This window comes from Musca domestica, unplaced genomic scaffold (assembly GCF_030504385.1).
Source record: "Musca domestica strain aabys unplaced genomic scaffold, Musca_domestica.polishedcontigs.V.1.1 11, whole genome shotgun sequence".
In the NCBI taxonomy this organism is placed as follows: domain Eukaryota; kingdom Metazoa; phylum Arthropoda; class Insecta; order Diptera; family Muscidae; genus Musca; species Musca domestica.
Genome location: NW_026712133.1, coordinates 1,072,992 through 1,092,705, shown reverse-complemented (window position 1 = coordinate 1,092,705; position 19,714 = coordinate 1,072,992). Strand labels below are relative to the sequence as shown.

At 34.4% G+C, this 19,714-nt stretch overlaps 1 protein-coding gene and 1 long non-coding RNA gene across 8 annotated transcripts in view; one reads left to right on the top strand and one right to left on the bottom strand.

Annotated features, from left to right (window-relative positions):
- Nucleotides 1-19,714, top strand: part of LOC101891951 (uncharacterized) — a 127,144-nt gene that overhangs the window by 8,800 nt on the left and 98,630 nt on the right. The window lies entirely within an intron of this gene.
- Nucleotides 1-19,714, bottom strand: part of LOC105262412 (putative transcription factor egl-18) — a 489,034-nt gene that overhangs the window by 387,965 nt on the left and 81,355 nt on the right. The gene's annotated exons all lie outside the window — the stretch shown is intronic.

The following is a 19,714-nucleotide window of genomic DNA, read 5'->3' as shown; positions in this document are numbered from 1 at the left end:
AACCATTGGTTTAAAAGCCACCAGTTTAAAAACCATCGGTTTGGAAACCACCCGTTTGCAAACCATCGGTCAAGAAACCACCAGTTTGAAAACCATCGGTTTAGGTACCACCAGTTTGAAAACCATCGATTTAGAAACCAACAGTTTAAAAACCATCGGTTTAGAAAAAAATGACCCACGACGTTTTAAAAGAATTTATTAAATCGAGTAGTGTTCTAAAAAGAAAATTTCAATCAATCAAACAGAGAGAGAACGAGATGGGGAAGCGATTAGAGTACACATTCAAACCAATAATAAAACCACTAAAAGATGTTGTAAAATTATCTCATTTAAATTTGACTGAGACCAAGAATAAAATGAAATGAATGAATAAAATTAAAAATTAATCTAAAAAGGAGATAGATGAAACCAAGTTCAGTGTTAATTACGAGGATCAAGATGACTCCATAGATGATACATTTTATTCCGACGAAGAATCAGAAACAGTGTATGATTATGGCGCTAACAATTTGAATGCATTATTGGAGAATACACATACATTTGATGCAATATATGGTCCACACAAAGACGAAGCAGGCGATGGGAATTTTGGAAATAGCAAACTTTATTTTGTTGATTTTGTTAAAGAAATTATAAAAAGAGATGTATCATCCGAAATAAGAAATTTGCGAAAAGAAATAGATCTATTAGGAAAAGAACTCAGGTGTTGTAGAAACCAAACTAACGTCATTACCTCAAAACATTATTCTTGACCAAGTTCTCAAAAACTGATAAATGGAAAGACGAGCAATTGTAAATGAGCTTCATTCTCAAGCGAGAAAGCGCTTTCCTCGCCGAAGAGTTATAACAAAAGGCATTGACGATTTATGGCAAGCGGATTTAGTGGAATTGGGTAATTATTCTACAATTAATAAAGGAATGAAGTACTTGCTCACAGTTATTGATAATTTCTCTAAATACACCTGGACGGAAGCAGTTAAAACAAAAGGTGCTTACGATGTGTGCAAAGCATTCACAAAAATTTTGAATGGTGGCTGAATACCCAAAAGCTTACAAACTTGAAGAATTCAGGTCTTTACACAGAATTCTGATGTTGAATTCCCAAAAAAGTTGAAACAATCAAGTTCTCTGAGAAAATTCACTTTTTAAAGCTATTGCTTTATTGAGTAGATCTTACAAACTAAATTGAAAAATGGAAGTTTAAAATTAAGAAGGCGCTCCTAGCGCTATGTATTAAATATAACCCGTTATGAATATATGTACCTATGGAAATGGTTGAGTATTAGTATGACAATGAGAAAGCAAAAAAACCAGAGAGAAAATGTACTAAATAGCAAACTTCTTGAAAATAATATCGATAATAGGGATGGAAACTAAATACTAATGTTGATGATATGATGAGTCAGGGGGACGTCACTGATGTTGAACATGGCTTCAGCATACTCCCGGCAACAAAATGGCGATAAGGCAGGGAAGTGGTCTTGAGGCACCAACGGACAGAGAGATTTCAGAAATGGGTAGTTGCTGCGGGCACATGATCCGCACATTCGGATTACATTTAGAATTTTTTTCAGGGACCACGCGCAATTTGTTCTTCTAGGTCGTGGCCAATTACTCCGTCATTTTCCCGTATGAAAACGGCTCAGGGTGAACTAAGGGTCGCCCTGCCGCATGGATGACATGACATGGACGCTTTATCGGGGGCGCAGTGAAAAATGGGATGCTTTCTAGCACGATGAAGCGTTCTTTTAGGTCGCCTTCAGGGGTGTGGATGGCTAGGTCAAGGATTGATACAGAGCCAGTCTTCTGGTTTTCCTGAAATATTTCTTCAACGTTATCTCGCAGGACCCATGATTTTGGCACTTGATTGAACCAAGCTAGTTTTACCATCTTCTTAATGTCTCCTGCGGGTAATTCATACTGGATTACAGGTTGTATCTGGGTGTCGTACTGAAAGATCGTTCTTTGTGGCGATATGTAGTCAACCGGTTTAGCTCCTTCATACGTTGTGGCCATCTTGTAGAAGGGTACCACTTCGTCAGCATTTCGTGGTCACTGGTTTCGACCACGTTCTCTTGGCTAGAATCGTGCAGAATTTGGTCATGATGAGTCATTGAATGATGCTTTGCGCGTTCACATCTGTGGGGCGAAGGGCATATTGAGCGGTGGTGACCGTAGCCGAGACAGTTTAGGCAGATGTCCTGTCCTTCTAGAGCCTGACCGCGATCTGAGAATAACTTTTTCCGGAATGTCAAACAATACTTCAGCGGATGGTTCCGGCCACATAGGAAGCATGGTGGTTATGGGTTGTTGGAAGCCATATTGTATCTGTTAATGAAAAGAGGGGAAAGGCAAACATATACAATGAGAAACTTGCATTTTTGATTTGATCATTGGTTTAGTAATTTTTTGGACTTTTCTTCATCAGGCTTGAGATGTGGGACAGATTGAGGCGCGGTAGTGGGAAGAAGACATACCTTCACGATTGGGCGAACGATGAGGCCGCTTTTTGTTATCTCCACTATTCCCACGTTATTGTCTTTTCCGGTGAAAGTTTGAGTGATTCGTCCAAGACACCACTCACTAGGGAGTAGAAAATCTTCTTTAACAATTACCAGATCACCTTCCTTCAAATTATTTCTGCAAGTTTTCCATTTGTATCTCCTTTGCAATTCAGTGAAGTATTCTGCTTTCCATATCTGACTAAATATGTGATGTAGTGTTTTAAATCGCTGCCATCTGTTAATGTATGAGAGCGATTTCATGGGTACACTTAAGCAAGACTCAGGGGAGCTGTTAGAGGGGCTCCTCGTAAAAAGTGACCAGGAGTCAGGGGGACCAATTCATTTGGATCTTCCGACACTGAGCACAATGGTCTTGAGTTGAGTACAGCTTCGATTCGTAATCAAGAGGATAAAATGTTTTTTTCGCCGATACTATCATTCTCCGTTTAGCATCTATAATTTCTACAGTCGTAATTGGATCTTCGGTAGTAAAATATACTCCAGGGTGGGTTCGGCATCGACGTCTTTGAAAAACATGAATGCTTTGCTCTATAACTCTGATAGTTCTATTAAATGATAAAACTCGTTTGAATATGTCTTTCTCTGACCATGACGAATTCTGTTCTTCATCTTTAAAAAGAAACGTGAAGGATGATGTCTTTTTGGTTTCTATAGTTGGCGGATCGAAAGTTTTTGGTTTTGGCCATTCTTCTAATGGTTTCCGAAGGGTGGTCCATACCACCATAGATCGTTTTCCTTGAGTTCGTATGGTGTGCAACCACGAGAACAAATATCTGCAGGATTTTCATCAGTACTTACATGACGCCAATCTTCGCTGTTGCAGATTTCTTTAAGTGCCAAGATACGATTTGCTACGAATGTTTTAAGCGACTGTGATCTTTCTGAAGCCATCCAAGCACGATCGAGTCAGTCCAATAAAACTTTTTATAATCGTACCGAATGTTAAGGCCATTCTAGCTTCGCCAACATTACAGCTCCGCAAAGCTCCAATTTAGGGATTGTTAAACTCTTTAGTGGTTCTCCTCGTTGGGTGCTCAATTCGTATGTACACAACTGCACAGTATGCTTTCTCAGAGGCATCTGAGAATCCATGTGCTTGTATTGTAGCCTCAGGCGAATAACCTATCCACCTCGGAATTTTTAGTTCACCTACGTTTGACAATGATTCCAGAAATTTTCTCCAGAATACCATAATACTGGGACGAACCGCTTTATTCCAATAAACTTTTTCTTGCCAAAGACTTTGCATAAGTATCTTTAAGACTACTATGACGGGCCCCATCCATCTATGTGGATCATATAACCTCACGATCACTGATAGAATATCTCTTTTAGTAGCCACCAAAGTGCTATTAACCTCCTGAACCTTGTAGAAAAGAGTGTCATTCTTCGCATTTTAGCGAATTCCAAAGGTTTTCGTAGTACTAGTTTCATCAAATTTCATCAAGAAGATCCTCCCGGGTCAAATTTTCTAAAAGTGCTTTGCAATTGGATGCCATTTTCTTCAGAGGGAAGGCTGAAGTTAAAGTTCCAATAAGTAGCATTTGCTTATAACGAGCTTCCTCTAGATCATGTCCTCTAGAAAGTACGTCGTCCACATAGGTCTCGTACCTCAGAATCTCAGAAGACAGACTATCTGTCAATTTGCAATCTTCTCCATGCTGAATTAAAGTCCTTAAGGCCAAAAAAGGTGCACAGTTAATTCCAAAAGTAGAAGTTTTCAATTGTTACGTACATATCCATAAAATCTCCAAGAAATCATAATTTTCATTAAATCTGCTATCAAAGAGTAGCCACTATTTGTCTTCTTTGACCCATTAAATACAACTCTTACTTTTGTTGACTTGCTATCTGGTTTTACAACCGCATGGTGCGGCAAGTAGAACGATGATTGCTTCTCGTCCACTTTCTCACGATGTGACACAGGCTCCATATGATCCAAATCAATATATTCCAGTAGAACACGATTATACTCAGCTTTCAGCTCCGGAGATTTCTGTAAAGTTTTCTCCATACGAAAGTATTGAGCACTTCACTACTCCTTGATGACCCTAAATAAATATCATCTAGGTATTCTCGACGAAATGGAAGACGAACTACATATCGAACATTATCTTCTCTATGAGTTGTTTTCTTATAACAATCCTCGTAGTATGAATCGTCGTAATTTTTGTTAGGGGTCCTTCCAAATTTTCAACTTCCCAAAACATTTTCATTTGCTCATGGAGAGTTATATTTTCACTGTCATATACAGTGGTCTCAAATAATAAATAAAGATAAATATCACCCGAATCTAGATTCTCTCGCTTCCAATTAGCGATGTCATATCGAACTCCTTCTATATTAATCAGAGGCAAATAATCACTTCTAATAGTCATATCAATAGGCGATGGATTATAAAAATAGGGATCAGCTAGTTTTAATTCCTTCTTTGCTGGTAGAAAATGCGATAACTTCGAAACTATTATTAAATTCATCTTCAGGGAGAAGTTCGAGTCTCTTGCTTTCACTAACACACTGTTAATTCCATGCGAACTTCCCACAATAGTTCCACCTTATCCACTATATGTGTATCATGTCTCACTGTAGGAATGCTAAGTTGTTGTTGTATTCTTTTTGGCAAAAAACTTCGTTCTGAACCTCCATCTGTAAAGCTCGAACCAAAAACTTTTCACCAGCATGAAGTACTTCCACAACGGCAGTCGGTAGCACCGTTGTGCTATTATTTTGAGATAAACAAGATGAACCGAATCTTTTGCAGAACTACTATTCCCAGGATGGAAGCTAGAAAACCTTGGACCATGATCTGAATCTACATCACCCTTCTTATCATTGTAATTCTCATTTTTCTGTTTCAAATGGAGCATTGTGTGTTGCTTTTGGTGGCACTTTGCACATGAACTTTGATTAGGGCATTTCTTTTTAAAGTGATTCGGCGATAAACAGTTCACACAATATTTATTTGCATACGCGAATTTCTTCATTTTGTAGGGCGAGAACAATTTAAATTTGCTACAATGCCTAAGAGCGTGAACCTGCTTAAATTTTTTGCACACAATTTTATCATCGTTCGATTGGGAGTGGAATGTTTGAGACCTCGAAAAACTTTGCCTTTCTTTCTGAATTCGTCTCTTTAAATCTATTATTGTTTCCAACGTTTAAATCCTTTTACTTAAAAACGCCTTAAATTGTCACCAGGTTGGCAACTCCTTATGGTCACTAACTGAATCCTCCCACCTCAATGTATTCTCTGGTAATTTTGTTGAGCACAAATGAACAATTACTGGATCCCAATTAGCTGTATTAATTTTATAAGATTTTAAAATCGTTAAACTCTCATTAATACAATTTTGGATTTGTCGAATTGACTTCGAAGTTTCGCAGGATGCGACTTGAATTCCAAAAAGCTTTTTCATCTGCTGGTGAACAAGTATGCTAGTATTTTCAAATCTGTTTTTCAATGCTTCTCAAGCTAATTTGAAAATTGCGTCACATAATTCGAACCGTTGAACAATCTGTAAAGCTTCACCTCTCGTTTTACTTCTCAAATGGTAAAGTTTTTGAGCATCTGACAGCCCATAGTAAATTATAATCACTGCTTGAAAAATATCCCTAAAAGCAGGCCAATTTGAATAACCTCCTTCAAATGAAGGCTGTACGCTCCTTCATGACCTGTGGTGGATTCTACTAGAGTGCTCTCATGTATCTTTGATTGTAATTTACTTTGAGTTGCCTCAATAAGTTTTACTCTACATTCTTGATATAACACCGACGCTTCATCAAATGTTGCCGTTATCTTATTGGATCTCCAGCTGCATCACTATCACCATCTTCCGTCATACAATTTTCGAAACTTTTGACTAAATTATTCCAACGCCACTCCAGATCATCATGCTGCACCTCCAAAAAAAAGAAACTTATTACCTATTATTTTAGTTTATTTTGGGATCTATCGATACTTTCTTTATTAATTTCAGGGAGAAATGTGCAATCCGACTTTTAGCATATAATCTATCAATGTGGCAACAATCTTTCTTTCCCAATCTGTCCTCTCACCTCTCACAATTATCTTATTTATATATGTTATGTACCTATGTATTCGCGAACTGTTATCTTTTTACTGCAAAAATCCCAAAAAAAAATCCAAAGTAAGACTTTTTTCTTCTTCTTCCTTATGGCCTTGAAAATGATTGTGCCATTTAATGCACTTTACAACAACAAACATTCTTCACAAGCAATGTCCAATATTGCGCTATTGTTACACTACACCTTTTTTTATTTCATAAATTACTCTTCATTTATATCAAAACCAAAAACATGTCACTTTTGGTCAAACACCCTTTAAATTTTGCAACACAATGTTGGCGTAGGTCACTTACACATATGTTTACCAATGTTGTTGTCAATTATATTTTGCATTTACTGTTCCACAACTTTATTTACCAACGACGAAAAACAGCCCAACACTTTCGTACAAATTGCGTCCAAAAATATGATGTAGTTTATTGCAGACTTGTTGTTGTTGTACGGCAATCAGGGAGTTTTCAGCAGTCGGTTTTTTTCAGTATTTTGTTGGTGTTGTTGTTGTTGTTGGTGTTGATCTTTATTTTGCAATTATTTATTATACTTTTAATTTTTTTTACTTTTACTAAAGTTTCTTCCGGATTTCACAGCGTTTTACAATTTTTGTCCAAAATGAATGTCTGTCCGCGCTCGAGATTTACACTGTTTTTTATTCTCGCTTATCTCTTTCATCAGTGTTGACACTTAAATTTGTTAGTGTTGGCACTTTTGCTATTAACATATCAGTGATGACAACTCATTGACTATCGAAATAAGCGATATTAACTAATTTAATATGATGAAATATTGATGTTTTAAATTTTCATAATTAATTCAATATTAATGTTTTTAATTATTTTATGACGATTTATTGTTGTTTTAATTAGCGGAGATGTATTTTGTGGGGTTTTGCAGTAATTATATATTTTGATTCAAATTACAAAATGTACCAAATGATCAAATCTATTAACAACACAAGTTTCCATTGTACATACCTGAATTTCCTCCATTTTCGTACCTCTCTAAATGGCTAACTTTCAGTTTTCTCGTTTGTAGAAAATCTCTCAGCAACCAGAATGAATCTTATTTAGGATGAATTTTTTTCTGGTGGTTGGATAACAATGATGATTTTTTTGTTGTTGTTGACAGGTTGTCGTCATCTTGTAGGCTTCTTCTTTGTAGCAACGGCAGATCACAAAATGTTTGAGTTAGGAATACTCTCTTTCATGGATTGATGTCAGCAAATTTAAGACTTCTTCTTGTCGATGAGATGCGTCCACTGGATCACTCCAAATCCTTGTCTTTACTAGGAAAGCTCGAAGGACCATGAAGAATTACTCAGAAGTTCTTTGAGAAAATGCAGTTTTAAAAGCTATTGCTTTATTGAGTTGATCTTACAAACTAAATTGAAAAATGGAATTTTAAAACTAAGAAGGCACTCCTAGCGCTATGTATGAAATATAACCCGTTATGAATATATGTACATATGGAAATGATTGAGTATGAGTATGACAATGAGAAAGCATGTTGTTTTTGCTTTCTCATTGTCATACAGAAAAAATGTACTAAATAGCAAACTTCATGAAAATAATATCGATAATAGAGATGGAAACTAAATACTAATGTTGATGACATGATGAGTTAGGGGGACGTCACTGCTGTTGAACATGGCTTCAACAAAACTGATGATGGCAAAGAATTTTTTAATAAAGACTTTACGAAACTTATGAAAATATATACTTGATTAATCTTTATTCATCATATAGTGTTATGAAAGCTTCTGTTGTTGATAGATTTAACCGTACCTTAAAATCTATAATGTTTCGAGATTTCTCCTATAATGGAACATATCAATGGATTGAACTTTATAAAAAATGGTTGTTCAATATAATAGACGAATACATCGCACTATCCACATGGCACCCATAGAAGTTAATAAGAAAAATGAAAACAAATTTGTTTAATACTGGCTATAATCATATTAAAATATTCCCTCCATCTAAATATCGTGTAGAAGATTATGTTCGAATAAGTAAATATAAGAATGTTTTTGAAAAAGAGTATACATCGAATTATACTATAGAAATATTCCGAATAAAATCAATTTAAGTGTCAAATCCAGTTACATATTTTTTGGAAGGCTATGCAGATAATCCCATCAAAGGTGGTTTTTACAAAGAAGAATTGAGACGTACACGATATCCTAATACTTATCTTGTGAAGAAAGTTTTAAAGACCAAAGGAGATAAAACATATGTGAAATGGTTTGAGTTTTCTAATAATCATAATTCTTGGATAAATAAAAATGATTTTTATAAGAAAATATTGTAATATATATTTACATCAATACATAAGATTTGATAATTAAAATATTTTAATTCATAAATACCAAACATATGTCTTTTAATTTCTATATAAGCCTTCTATATGTCAATTACACTTACGCTAACCGGCAAGTCTTCAACTTTAACTGCTAATTATTTCCCACCAATTCAATTACATGAGGATTATGAGTGTTCATTAGTTGACTTCAACTCATACAATTCTATACCAAATATCGATTTCGATAACAATTTGTTTCATATTGGGAATAAAACAATAAAAATTCCTATTGGTTCCTATGAACTTGAGGATATTGTCGACTATATTAAAAGTGAATACGAAAACAACAAAAAACTATAGATATTATAGCTAATAACAACACATTACAACTTGAAATATTTTCATCCCATGATATTATTGATTTTAATAATGAACGTTCTATCTGTACGCGTTTTGGTTTTAATGTTGGGGTTTTACGGCCTGGTGTAAAGCATTTTTCACATTACCCCGTAAATATTTTAAGAGTGAGCGCAATACAAGTTCAATGAAATATAACAACTGGAGCATACATGATGCGCCTGTGCATACTCTACACGAATATGGTATAAATGTTTCCCCTGGATATAAAATGGATGAAATACCAAGCAATTTAATTTGTCTTCCTGTGAATGCGAAAGGAATAAGTTCGCTTAAAGTGTCGATCGTTGATCAAAATCAACGACTAATAAATTTCAGAGTAGAATAAATCACTCTTCGATTGCACTTGAGACCAATATCAAAATGATTATCTATAATAAATATACGAATAAACAGAAATATTCAAACATTCCAATAAAAACAATCAACCCTAAAACATTACCACTCACGGATAAAAGCAAACAGTTTTTTAAATCTATTATACTACGTCTAAAGGAAAATGACTGAAATACTTAATGTTGAAGACAAACCGACACTATTATTAAAAAAGATTATCATAGCTATGTTCCATACATCCGTTCTTCCAAAAACAATGATGAAATAAGAATCACAATTCAAAATCAAGATTTATATATATTACCAAGTGAAAGTTATATATATGTTGATGGTTCGGTAACATTACCAGGAGGAGAACTATCGTCTAATGCTCGTTTGCGTAATAACTGCGTAGCCTAATTCTTTGATGAAATCCGTTATGAAATAAACGGTATTGAAGTCGATCGCACACGCCATTTAGGGGCATCGAGTACAATAAAAAATTTTGTTTCTTTATCGAGTGCTGAACGCAACATAATGAGAAATGCACGATGGAATAATGGTGAATATCTAAACATGGGTGTATTCAACTTTTGCGTCCAACTCAAAAGGCTGTTGGGGTTTGCGGAAGATTACAACAGAGTCATTTTACATAGTAAACATGATCTTATTATGTTGCGGAGTTCAACTGATCAATATGCATGCTATTCTACCGAGTAGAATGAAAAATTAAATTTGACAATCACAAATATAACATGGAGAATACCTCATACACATTTATCGGATACATCTAAATTAAAAATTATGAGAACAATTAACAATGGACAGTCGCCCCCTATTGCGTTTCGAAGCTGGCACTGTCACTTTAATCCAACTTTTCCAGGTTCAACAAAATGTCATTGGAATGTATCAACAAATAGTGAAAGACCACGCTTTGTAATATTAGATTTCGAAAATGATGGAAAATTCATTCACTCTAATTTAGTAAATGTTAAGGTTCATTTAAATTCCGAAAAATATCCGTATGATGATTTGAACTTAAAATTTGAGGACAACAGATATGCAGCAGGATATGTACACAAAGTTTCAACAAAATAGTTTTTTAGAAGAACCCGAACCAATTCTATCATGGGAAAAGTTTAAAAACACGCCAATTGCAATATATGATGTTAGCTATCAAAACGAAGTCGTTAAAAGCGGACCTATAGATGTTAAGCTGGAATTTGAATCTAATACACCAATACCATCGAAAACATCAGCATACTGTTTAATACTCCATGATTGAGTAATTGAATATACACCACTGACTGGAATTGTTCGAAAGATAATCTAAATATTGTGCCATTTTATTTATTTTCTTCATTATTATTATTTTTTTTCTGTTTTTGTACTTACCTCTGTCATAAATTTTCAATGAAATAAAAAGCATTAAAAAATTGCTTCATAAATGTTTTATTTATTATTTTTTTTATTTCAAAAAGGAAATGTGGAATATATCAAATTAAGTTGGTGTCAATATCCATTTCCGATTCATAATTCTGAAGCATATTACTGAGATCATCCTAATCATAATACCATAATGACCCCAAGCATAGGTGTTTACTTTATCTAGTCTTACTTTTCTTTTACTATCTTTATAATTTATACAACTTGGTTGTATATACCTGCTGTAATTTGGAATTAAAATTTATCATGTAATCACTAGTTTCATTGTATAAGGTGTTTCTATAGTTATTTATAGTGTACCACCCAATGACACATTTTTTGACACCTTTCGCTTTTTTTACCTCCTGACCATCATCTGCCGTATATGAATACATTTCAGGCCCTAGTCCAACAAACTCTGTCATAATTTTCCCACTGTTTTCATCCTTCATCATACCGAAAACCTTTTTATTACGGCAGGGTATATTATATATATTATCTTCTGGGTATGATGATATGTCAAAGAACCTATCAATGTCGGGTCTTATTTCTTCATAGACATTGTATATAAAAGAGTCAGTATCCATATAATTTAAAATTACGCGCTCATCGAATTTCTTCTTCATGTATTCATAGTGGAAATCATACATCTTCCACTTGGCTAATTCTAATATACAGAAGCCAAGATATGTAGGCTTATTGTATGTTACTTGTAGCCGATTCATTTCAATAGCCCAAACATCTGTACAAAATTCAGTTACACAGTTGTAATTCGGTCTAAACATTAAAGATCTAGCACCCAATACATTTGGTGCTTTATTATGCCAAGTTGTTGCTAGCATTATATATTTTCTTTTATCAACATTCTGCATTATTAAGATGTTGCTTCTTGATTGTATTGTATCGTATTGATATACGAGTTAGCCATGGAGATTATGTAAATGATAAAGCACTTTTTTAAGACTAAACCATTTTCTAAGCATTGTTTTAGATTCATGTAATGTATTGGATAATTGGTTTTTGAATCAAAATCTGCTATAATTTTTGGATACTTTGAACCTCCAATTTTCTTATTTTCTGAACAAACGGGTAAATCGATGTGATTATTGTGACTCTCTGGATAATCTAAGTCAACTACTAGCACATATCCAGTTTGTTGATTTACTTTAAAATTGTTTATTGTCGGAGCATCAAAAAGCGTCTTGTCCAGACCACAAGGCAGATATTGTTGCATAGCCCAACCATTCAAATTGTTAGCATCTGCATACAATAAATAGCTAGATGGTTTACTACTGTCGAAATCTTTCATGTATTTGTTATTTGCTTTGGTATGTCTTTTAGAGCATTGTGTAAGGCCACCTCTTATAACATTTTTAAACAAATTAAACATATCTGAATCTGTTAACAAATCAAAATCTATTTTCGTATGACGAAGAATAGCATCAAAAGATAAACCAGGACCTGTGTAATATTGGCATGCATCTAGTTTGTGAATTCGTTTACATGATTTCCATGCATGTCAGTTTTTAAATATAATTCCGTGTAATCACGTCTTGTCTTGCATTTGAATGCAGGTTCATAGTCTTCTACGCTACAACTTTTATCGTTTAATTTACTATGAAATGCTTCAATAGGAGGTAGAGCAGTTTCATATAATTTTTCAAATGAGTCGATGTATTCATAACAGAACCTACCCTTTTTCCTCATCAGTCTAAATTCATCATCGTTTGAAAAATGTTTCCTTATAGATGTCTAATAGCTAATGTGTCTAAACTGGCTGCCATAAAGCGGAAAGAATCTAAAAATCTATATTCAAGTGTATCATATCTACCATCACTCGTTTTTATTGTTTGTAATAAAGATGTATACAATTCTTTATTGTGAGGTATAATATTTGTTTTTCCTTCAATTGTACTCAGCAAATTTGTTACAAATAAATAAAAGTCATAAGCAGAGAAATTGTGAAAGTAGATAGGGATGAATTTTGAAATTGTATAATTTATATTACACTCATTGTGAGCTGCTCCCCTATACCGTCCAGTTATATGACAATGATCACGAACTCTATCTGTACCTAAAATGAATCTTTTTCATTTAATGTCAATGGTGTCATTGGGCGGTTTACATTCAAATACTTATAATTAATATTCTAACCTACGCTTCCTAAAGTTTCTATAAATATTTGAGCGGCGTTATCAACGCTATAAGAATAATATTTATCTAAACTACTATCAAAACTACACTTCACATTAAAACCAAGAGTGCATGGAAAATACTTATTTATGGTATTACTTACTCATCCAGAATCTTTTAAAGCACACTCAAAATCGGCGTACACTACAAAGGGAACATCCATTTGCTCCTTGTAGTTTGCAAATGCCAATCTATTCTTACCATCTTTGGGGAAATGTGTAATAACACTACAATTCTCCTTTTGTCCCTCAAAAAGTCTCAAATCTGGTGTGTAATAAAAACATGGATTACATATTTTAAGATGATTTCTTCCTGAGGAAAGTTGTGATGCCAATAATCTAAAAAAATAAAATATATATACGTATGTGTTATTAGAATTATTTATGTGTATTGTATTTTCATTATTCGCCTTGATGTATCCTTAACTAGTATGTAGTGTGAATTGTTTTCGTTCTCCAACAACAGCAAATTGATATGTATAGGCTTCTCTTTATTAATGACGCGATATAGTCCAACAACATCATTTTCCTCGTACCCAAAAATGTTAACACTAATATTTGTATTCTTTTCTTCAAAGATTTTTATTGAAATTAGTGAATATTGTAAACCACTAAAATTTAATTTAAATCCATCTTCCGCAATAATTATCGGGTCTGCAATATTTCTGATATTGTATGATGATGTTTTACCACCATTCGTAATTCTATTTCCGAATGCGGCAATTATCCACCATTTGAAACAAAACTTATCATTATTTGAAATATTTATGCATGCTTCCTTGTTTGCAAGCGTCGCTGGTGTTGGTATATATTGAGATCCCTTCAGTGGAGAAGATTTTTTAACGCTTATTTCAAGTGTTTTAAATTGGGATAGAGCCCATCCAGAATCACGTTCTTGGAACTCCGACAGCTTATTTTTCAACTCATAAAATGCTGTTTTAAAATTTCTGCCACATCATCAACAAATGTGATTTGTGTGTTTTTGCTGTTGTGGAATTTAGTATTAAACCCATCACTTTCTGCAGATTCTTTAAAATATTCGCCAACAACATTTAGATTGAATTTAATCAAATAATGTGTGCTTAACTTGTCCTCTAGTTGTGCGATAATCGATTTTTCAGCATTGCAAATTACTTTATCAAAGTCGAGAGTATTATTACTTATTTTATATTGGAGCTTCTCGATTCGTTTTTCAAAGCCTGAACTCGTTGATTGTAGGTTTTCTTTAATTATTCTACCGCTTTTATCTATAACGCATGATCCAAGTTTCTAATAATTGCAATACTTTGTTGTTTTTGTTCAAGGTTCATTTTACATTTGATTATCTAAATACTGTGCTTCTTGATGTTGTGCTTGATTCCATTGTTGTGGTTGATTCCATTGCTGTTGTTGTGGTTGATTCCATTGTTGTTGTTGTGGTTGATTCCATTGCTGCTGTTGTATATTATAATGATGATTGAAATGTTGTTGGTGTTGTGTTCGTTGATGGTTTTGTTTATGATGGTTGACATTTTGATATTGTGTCGATCTTCCTGACTGATTGTTGTCTTGATTACATTCCTGTGGAATGTCTTGTTGGTTCGACATTGGTGAATTATTATTAAGGTGATGCTGCACCCAAATGTCTATCTCATTGCGAAACTGATTCTGTTGTTCCTCACATTCCCAAAAATGTCTTTCTTTTTGCTGTGGTTTGGTTCTTGCTCTGAATGTTCCACAGCATAATGAAGCTTAAGAGCTGCGGAATGCAGTAATATTATCCTGCAAATATTGCACATTTTGTGCACTTCTAAATGTTTTATAAGCTGAAGGGCTAGCGGATTTCTTTGAGCAGAGTTTGCACACAAATTTTCCGGATTCCATTTTAAAAAGGTTTTTTTTTTTTCACGCGTAAAAAAAGATTTTGATACTTTATAGTCGAAGTCTCAACAGATAGTGAATATGAGTAACAGACTTTTCACAAAACATCGACGATGTTACAACAATTGTTTACACCATGGGAATTTTGACTGTCTCCTTTGACTGTCTCCTATAATTTTAACCCAAAGAATACAAAGAATCCAACATTCAAAAGAACATTTGAGGAAATTTAAAAAAGAAATCATTGAAAATCAATGCATAATCCATACACATAACATCTTAAAAATTCCCTAGAACAGAAATTAGCCTTAAGTATGTCTCAATGCTAACACCTGCATACATTATAGAAATCCTTGGTTGTCGTCAATAAAATCAACTTACACTTGACGAACACCAAGATTCTATCACTCAAACAATATTTTTAGAATAAATGTCAGCCTTTTTCCGAATTAATTGGCAATTAATTCATAATTCAAACATACAAAGAAATCTTAAGTATATCCCACACAAATGGTCAGCAAGGAAATTCCAAATAAAAAAATCATAATTCATACACACAACACATTTGTTTTGTAAAGAAATTGGGCACCATCCCAAAACAAAAGTTCATCTTGGCACTGAGTGCGTCTTAAACAACACACACACAAATATCCCCTAAAATATGCTTACAATAACTCACTACACGATATTAACGGCAACAGAATGCAGCGTGGTTGATAAGTCATAGGCACAATCACACACACAACCACCTACATCACTCGGTCAAAAGATCATCTTACTACAGTTCGTCTTAAACATTACACACAATCATCCCCTAAAATAATATTACACATCTTACCACCTACATTTTCTATACTTAACCAAACCACGAAAACAAATCACGTTCAAATCAAACATCGTGGAAAATAAGTCATAGACACGACCAGTACAAATAAAAGGGATAGCAATAACAACTCCTTGCCTTTGACATGCAATGTAATTTCCCCCCGGCTATTAAATCCGCATAAATTATGTCCATTTCATACCTTAATTATTCTATAGTGACATTCAAAACCAGAAACCCCCCTCTACTGTGAGAGCTGTCAATTGACGTGTCCCACGGTTTTTTTAATCTAGTCTATGCATATGTTTCTAATTCCCACGAATGTTCTTTTATTTTATTATGTTTTGGATTTTACCACATTTATCTTAAACATTACAATGTATGTTTAACATAAAACTGTTTGTCTTAAGAAGATTTTTACCTATTTTTATTTTCTGAATAATTAATTTGAAATAATATCACACTTCTCTTCCCAACGGGACGACGAACTCGATCTGTATATTTTAAAATTACGGGGAGTTGAAGTCAGAAAGTTATGGGAAAAGGTGAAAACTGTTTTTTGACTAGTGCCATAATTATTTTGCTGAAGAAGACAGTTCTGTTGAGGACATCAAATACGATGTCGTATTTAGATGTTATCTACAAGTATTAGCTTCTATAAACATGAAGTTCGCATAAGTCATAAATCGTGACATCGTCTCCTCAGGCTAGCGTATGTAATAGGACTACATATCGTTCCGAGATTAATACAATCAATCAGCCTTCTCCTCGTTCCGAGGATAGAGCTTCAATTTTGGTGGTTGCCCATATCTTATAACTCATCAGTCACTTTATGTGGTGGTGATAATTCCGGTCATAAGTTTAATTTACCACCTTGTGACATGAAAATACTTAGTGGGGACTTTTAATCTTAGCCTACATTTAGAGATTTATTCTCGGCAGTGTACATGAACAATACTGGCATTAATGACATTGAACGTCTGTGTCATTTAAACAATGACACCAGTGGCAACGCCTATGATATTGTGACTAAGTTTTCACTTACCCACAAAAACTTTGGCCTTGGGTGGAGAGCAGACTACCAAACTTCGAGTAGTCTTAAATGCCTCGAATAAAACCTCCAATGGGAACGGTCCAAATCATGTTTTACATGCGGGTCCCACTTTACAATTAGACTTAGTATTCTTTATTCTTAGGGGGAAATTATTTAAATTTTTATTCAACTGCGACATCGCACAGATATATCGCCAAATCCATGTCGATCCGGCTCATACTCCACTACAGAGAACACTATTCCGGGATTCTCCCCACAAAACCTGTTCCGGATTTTAAATTGAAGATGGTGCCATTCGACGTAAACTGCGCCCCATTTTTAGCCATACGGACGCTGTTACAATTAGCTGATGATGAATATCCTCTCGCTGCACACATACAACGTACACTTGCGTACAGCTTAAATTGTCGTGATAAATTAAGATATGCTCTTTCGTCCGTCAAATTTGAGTTGTGAAAGTGGTCAGCAAATGAGATTTAATATGTTCCGTAGGTATACGTTGGAATACTTAGCTTGATTTATTTTACTTTAGTGTAACTGCTCTCTCCACAATATCACACTACACAAAACGAAAAACTTTGACCACTTTTGCCAAACTGTTCGATCCTTTAGGTTGGTTAGGCCCTGTAATTGTGACAGCTAAATTAGTTATGCAGACAGATTTAATCGCTTGGCATGATGCGCTACTGTGAACGTGATTGGCAAAATTTTGTGAATTCCATTCAAGTTCCCCGGTGGGTCCATTATACGCCAAGTTGTTCCACCGAACTCCATGTCTTTTCTTATGCCTCAGAAAAAGCATGCGCGGGGTGATATATATTAAAGACCATGTCTTTACCAAGGTTGAAATTTTGCGGAGCCATTTTGGACTCCAAATTATTAAAAAAACATTGTAGATCAAATTTACATTTCATTTCAAAAAAATCTAGTTTTGGACTGATTCTAAGATCGTCCTCTCCTGGTTCAACAAAATGGTTCCCTTAAATACAAAGAGTTATATTTTACCCTTAAAACCGTTTCTGAACGAATTCGGGGTAATTAGGCTGAATGGACGCTTGTCACAATCATCTCTGTCTTATACAGAAAGTTATTCCATCATTCTGCCCCGCCAAAGTCGTTTCACACAATTACTACTTCAATTCATACATGTTTTTCCATCCACGGAGGAAAATTAACTTTTACGCGTCATTAGAATGGAATATTGGGTCCCACGACTCACGTCGCTTATTTAAACTACCATTACTAAATGTAATGGTGGTTTCTTGCATGAAAAGCGGAAAGAACAGTATTATATAAACTATTCACCACTGGTGTTTATTTTGCAGGTCCCTTCGATCTTACATCGTTTATAAGCCACTTTGCTAAAATCGCTAAAAGCTTGTTCGCTTTTGTGCGAAAGTAATACATATTGAGGCTACTTCTGATATGTCTACGGCAACATTTTTAGTTTAAAAAAAAAAATATCTAATAACGGCACAAATTTCGTTTGAGTTTCTAGGGAAATTGAAAATAACTTGAAAAACGTTCTCCATGTAAGTCGTACTAACTTGTTGCCCACACTGCAGTATAAAGAACTTTCATGGCAATTTATTCCCGTTGCCGCCCCCATAGTGGGTAAAAAAGATTATCATAGCTATGTTCCATACATCCGTTCTTCCAAAAACAATGATGAAATAAGAATCACAATTCAAAATCAAGATTTATATATATTACCAAGTGAAAGTTATATATATGTTGATGGTTCGGTAACATTACCAGGAGGAGAACTATCGTCTAATGCTCGTTTGCGTAATAACTGCGTAGCCTAATTCTTTGATGAAATCCGTTATGAAATAAACGGTATTGAAGTCGATCGCACACGCCATTTAGGGGCATCGAGTACAATAAAAAATTTTGTTTCTTTATCGAGTGCTGAACGCAACATAATGAGAAATGCACGATGGAATAATGGTGAATATCTAAACATGGGTGTATTCAACTTTTGCGTCCAACTCAAAAGGCTGTTGGGGTTTGCGGAAGATTACAACAGAGTCATTTTACATAGTAAACATGATCTTATTATGTTGCGGAGTTCAACTGATCAATATGCATGCTATTCTACCGAGTAGAATGAAAAATTAAATTTGACAATCACAAATATAACATGGAGAATACCTCATACACATTTATCGGATACATCTAAATTAAAAATTATGAGAACAATTAACAATGGACAGTCGCCCCCTATTGCGTTTCGAAGCTGGCACTGTCACTTTAATCCAACTTTTCCAGGTTCAACAAAATGTCATTGGAATGTATCAACAAATAGTGAAAGACCACGCTTTGTAATATTAGATTTCGAAAATGATGGAAAATTCATTCACTCTAATTTAGTAAATGTTAAGGTTCATTTAAATTCCGAAAAATATCCGTATGATGATTTGAACTTAAAATTTGAGGACAACAGATATGCAGCAGGATATGTACACAAAGTTTCAACAAAATAGTTTTTTAGAAGAACCCGAACCAATTCTATCATGGGAAAAGTTTAAAAACACGCCAATTGCAATATATGATGTTAGCTATCAAAACGAAGTCGTTAAAAGCGGACCTATAGATGTTAAGCTGGAATTTGAATCTAATACACCAATACCATCGAAAACATCAGCATACTGTTTAATACTCCATGATTGAGTAATTGAATATACACCACTGACTGGAATTGTTCGAAAGATAATCT